Source organism: Clupea harengus, chromosome 17 (genome assembly GCF_900700415.2).
Source record: "Clupea harengus chromosome 17, Ch_v2.0.2, whole genome shotgun sequence".
Taxonomy (NCBI): Eukaryota; Metazoa; Chordata; class Actinopteri; order Clupeiformes; family Clupeidae; genus Clupea; species Clupea harengus.
In genome coordinates, this window is record NC_045168.1 from 26686232 (window position 1) to 26692231 (window position 6000).

Here is a 6000-nt window from a genome sequence, read left to right on the forward strand (position 1 = left end):
AATCACCACCCCAATATCCTTCTGTCTCTGGGCGTCACAGGATCAGTTGCCAACTAATGTACACTTTCTTTTTCACAGAGGTGATGAAATATCAATGGCAATTTGGAAAATTGTTTTCTGTTTTTAATATTTTTTTTCTCTCTAAACAAGCATTCTAAATAGGAGGTTTGTCCCAAAAAATATGACCGTAGTGATTAACTAATATGGACCAACTTCCAGAAATGTCTCATTAATTTCGGTGATGTTGATATATGAATAACTATTTGCATTTTAAATGTGGAGATTGAAAGGCGCCTCTTGAAAATTGGCTTGTGATAGACTGTTTGCTCGTGATGTCACTGGGACTGGAAGAGATTCATTTTACGGTGTCAAATATTGACATAGAACCATCTTAATTTGTTGAGGATTTTACTTCAGATATGGGGAAGGCATCCATTGGGGTCCTTTTGTAGTAATTATAAAACAGTAGGTATCCATTAGGTTACTGTAGGTATCCATTGCATTCTATGTGCTATCATTTCAGTAAGTAATCTACAGAAATATCCAGCCATATTTCTTTTTTACAACACAAATGATCAGCTAATACAACACAACAACCAATAATGACTGCCTTTTTCCCCCTCAATAACACATACTTGGGACTTGGGATGAGTTAGATGATGGAATGGACAACCTTTCGTGTCTTTTTGGTTGTGTTTCTTCAGCATTGAGAAGCCTTTTAGTTTTTTCTGATGTCACTTTCTAAACCCTGCTCACCAGAGAAAGTGCCTGCTAATTAATCTTTAATGTGATCTTTTTATTGAGGGATTTAAGAGTAATGAAGGAGGATATCTTTAAATAGACCATTAATTACTGTTAGCTCCAGTCTCCAACAACAGGTTCTCAGAAATCCTCTTATGACTAATGGATATGTCTGTCCACCCGACGGTCTGTATAAGTAGGCATGTGAGCTGTAGATTAACACGTCTTTAATGATAGCCTATCAATGAAGGTGTGTATCAAACTGGACATCGACCTGTCACAGCTATACACCTCTATCAGTACTCCACAAGAAAAGGCTGATGGAAAGACCAATGTTTCTGATATTCCAATATGGTTGCATAGACTAAAAGGCATGTTATCCATATTATTTACAAGTGTACAAGTTGTCTGAAAATGGAACTAGTGGGATTTCTGTAGCACTCGTTTTCATTGACAAGACTATTTTTCGCCAGACTACCTTAAGTTAAGCTTAAAGATGCGGTCCACTATTTGGTTTCATAAAGGTTGTTGATGTCAGCAGCCTATCAAATTACACCTCTCCCTTCCATGCTCCTGAAGCACGTGTTGATTGGCTGAGATTTTTTATGGCTTGGTCCGTGCCACTGTTTGTTTTCCATTTACAGAGCCAGGACTATGTACGAACACACTGCAAATACTGAACGGACAGCTAGAGGACCATGAGGAGCTATTCATTGAGCTTGACAAAAAAAAAGTGAATGGGATTGGAATCGTGGACACCACCTTTAATGGTGGGCTAGTGTCTAAATTTGGCTGCTTGGTCCACTGCAGGCTGAATTGGGATGTTTTAATAGTGGGTTTAATTTCACCACAGTGACAATCAATGTCTTAAGGAAGGAACGGTGTCATTATCTGGCTGTCACCAATGACAGGGGGTCAGGGAAGCGTGGGTGGTCCATCATGGGGCGTTCTATTTGCGGGGGTTAACTTTGGTTGCTGTGGTAAGGGAAGTCGAAGGGGGAAGGGGCAGGGTCAGGGTCAGGGGCTTGTGCTCTCTTGCAGAATTAGACTGCTATTGCAGTTGTCGGGCATAGTTACAGCACCCATTTAATTGAAAATTTATGCCATTGTTAATCATTTAAAAACTACAATATAAAATTATAAGTAGTTACAAACAAATCCGTGAAAAAGGGCACTCATCAAGTCAGAGGGCAGAAGGGCAGGTGCTTGAGCACCACCTGGGGTCTATCTGTGCACATGCTAGACTTGTCAAGACTGAAACATCTAATGACTTGAGCATATGGTGACCATACTGTATGTAGACTAGGCTCGTGTAAGGTGTAGAATATTGTAAAGGGATTGTAACAGGGTTTGAACAAATAGTGTGTGATGACATGTAGTATTCCCTGACAATTTAAGTGGTGCATTTTCAAAACATCTTTTCCACTTTTTCACTGTTTCTGCTATTGTTTTTCACAAATGCCTCACAATCAGGGTTGCCAAATTCAAGGGTTTTGTTAGTTTCAAATTGAATGAAACGCATGGCCATAAGTGGAAAAAAACATTGAATGACCATCAGAACTCTTGAACAACTTCAACGTCAACTTAAACCCAGTGTCTGACAGTGGATTCAACACTGTACTTCAAAATGTCTTGAGTCCATAATGGCTTGCACTGTGTTACGCAGTGGTTAAACACAGTGCAATTGTGCTACGCAGTGGTTAAACACAGTGCAATTGTGCTACGCAGTGGTTAAACACAGTGCAATTGTGTTACGCAGTGGTTAAACACAGTGCAATTGTGCTACGCAGTGGTTAGACACAGTGCAATTGTGTTACGCAGTGGTTAAACACAGTGCAATTGTGCTACGCAGTGGTTAAACACAGTGCAATTGTGCTACGCAGTGGTTAAACACAGTGCAATTGTGTTACGCAGTGGTTAAACACAGTGCAATTGTGCTACGCAGTGTTTAGACACAGTGCAATTGTGGGGAGGTGTCATCATGAGGCCCCTCTCTCAGCCTTTTTCGATCGGCACTTCATGAGTTACAGAACGTTCAAGATTGATTCAGCACCTCCTCACTGGACAGCGCCTTTCTAGAAAAATCTTAATATCAACAAAGAAATGTGCCCTGATTAACCCACAACAAATGAATGTGAATGTTTGTCTAGTCCTGGTGCAACCACCTTCTTGAAGGTACACCAGGCCAAAGGAGAAGAGAGACTCAAGGAATGTCTCAGAGAGACTCAGAGAGAGTGGAATGTCAGTGTTGTGTGTCTGATTTACTCCAGTCAGACTGAAGACTCACTAAACCTGAATCTTTTAGCACATCTGCACTCTAGACCTCTGAGGAAGTGTTTATTTATCAGCGATTTATCTCACATCTGCCTAGCTTCACTCCAGCATGGCGGGCATGCCATGAACTGCAGCAGGTTAACGGGTTAATGGGTTCAAAAAGCCCCATGGTTGCCACAGTCCAGGCATGTCCTTCTCCCTGCAGATATACCTCTAAGGACAAGTGAACTCGCTGCTCTTTGTGTTTTAAAGGTCATCTGCAGTGTTCATGGCCAGTGCCTGAGATACTTTCTCTCCCCCCCATGCACCCCTAACTCTGTTACTCCGGGAATAAGACAAATCTTCCTTCCTCAGCAGAACCTGGATTAAACAGATTGCACTGTCTGCCCACCGCTGCCCCGAAGGACACAGGGACACTTTTGGTAATTGCTACTGCCCACCACCATTCTTGTCCTTCCATTAGCCTGGAACAACCTGAATCATTTCCTCTAATTAATCAGTGTATACCAGCTACTTAACAATTCATCAGTTAAGTTCTTTATTGAGCTTTAAAGGTCTAGGTCATGAAGCACATCCATTTCCTTTCCCCTCCCTTTGAACACTGAAGTCTTCACTATCTAACTGTCTGTCTGTTATGTCACCATCTGTCTGTTAACTCACCAAACTCCTAAATATATATTTACCGTTGTATTACAAGCATTTACAAACAATATGGGCAGATGGTCAATGACCTACCTGCATGGCCTAAAATGACATCTCCAAGCCCCTGGAGTCTAATCGTAATACACATTTGACTGATGCATTCATGAGGAAACATTAGAGAAAGCTGTGCAATCCCATGCGATTGTCTCCTATAACCAGATGAAATGCATTATATAATGCCTGCGATTGGAGCATTATCATGATGAGTTTTCTAGCCTCCTAACAATTCTCATCTAACAATACATCATAATTCCACGTGTGTCACACGTGTTGTCACCATGTAGCAGTCTGAAGACAATGCCAATGTAACCATGGTGATGTAACCATGGTTATGAGTGGACAGCGGACCTCTAGTCCTGGGCACTTGAGTCAGGTCTGAAAGACCACAGATGTGGTGAGTGCCAAGGGTTATGTATGCCCATCCTCCTCACAGGCTCATGAGGTGACGATGTTTACCACGTCTTGAACTTTGGGGCCATATGGTTCTTTCCTGTCCATGCTTGGGCCACCCAGTGGTTCTCTGACAAATCAGTGTGGTTACATTAATTAGCTTGAATTTCTTTGTTTGGCTTTGTTTGTTTGAAAAAGAAAACTAGAGCTGTCAAGCGATTCATAAAAACATCCTTAATAATTACATGCTTTGTGACTAATTCATCTAAATTACGCTCATATATCAATTTGCAATGAGAAGCGTTCAAATGCAAAGTTTTTTTGTATAGTTGAATAACAGTTTGTTTTTACAGTTGTGGTTGGAAATATTTTGCTAATGACCTTCTGGGATTTCCATAGGTTTTTGCGTGAGAGTTTCTGAAGTTCTGGAATTCTCCATCTCAAACTCAAAAACAAATAGCAAATAAAGCCAAGATTTACATTTACATTTACATTTAGCAGACGCTTTTGTCCAAAGCGACGTACAAGGGAGAGAACAGTCAAGCTACGAGCAATAGAGACCTAGTGTAACAATAACTACTATACAAAGATGAGGTTGTAGACGTACCATCCAACTACCAATACAGCCCATGATGCTCGCTCCACATCAGAAATGTGCAGTGGGAGAAATACAAACTATTGCCGCAATGCAGACTGGCCACTATATCCATCCAATATGGGGTCAAGGGAATCAAGGGGAATTGTTTTTAGCCATTATTTTTCTATAACAAATGATTTGAAGTTCACTTGTTATTTTGACAACCATAATAACAACATGAGCCCCAAACTGCCAAATGATATCAAAGTTCCTAGTAAGTGCACCTTTTGTTACATTTTATTTAGTATCTTGTCAATACTTTGATTATTTTCAGTGTAAAAAATGACATCTATATTTCATTTGCGATCACTGTAGTACTGTCACCCTCTGACTCAAAATAGAATGTTTCCAACTAGCTGGTGTGACCCTCTAACCTTCAAAACCTTTTGAAATATGAAATCTTAAGTACACTTCCGTGGAAGTGTGCATGTCACCACAATGTGACAGTGTGGACTTGAGGACATTGACTGAAAGTATGCATGAAGTTTTAAAGCACTGGCTAAGGCTTAAGAGAAAACTAAATCCATGTATGCTATTTATTCATTTAGCAGAAATTTTGCTCCAAAGCTATTTACAGTACAGATGCACATTTTCATCACTATGTTTGCTCCCTGTGAATAAATCTACTGGAGAACCACTCTACATGGTGTAGAGATCATCAAAAACTGTGATTGAGCTATTAGTCTGAGAGACATGTTCCGTAACAGCATAACTAGTATACTAGTGTCCAGGGGAGTCACTCACTTCTGCATGTGTGTGTAGACGATGTAGTGATTCCACGGTGCTGTGCGAATGTAGGGAAAATGTTAATGTTTAATTGTGTACGATTTTTAAATGAACTCATGTCTTACTTCTTGAGTTAATGTTGGCATGTATTTCTGTAACCATGTTTAGTCTGTGTGATAAGTGTAGACGCCTGTGTGTTTGATCCTGTGTAATTGGCGTATTTGTCCACTCTTCCCTACTTTGTTTTCCCATACAGTATCAGTGTGTCCCGTGTGCATCACAATAAACATCAGATAAGCCAAAGAAACCTGCGCAAAGTGCACATGTACTCATCCTCGTTGGCCAAACACAGACATTTTGAGGTACACTTGAGCCCTAAAGGTGCTGTACTAAAGCCAGGCCCTTAGATAGTGTTCTATGTCCGACATACTGGATTGCTTATCTGTGATGTACAGTGTATCTGTAAAGCCTTTTTAATTATTGACCAAAATCAACTGTATTGCGAAGCCACTAGGATACCACTGGAGTGT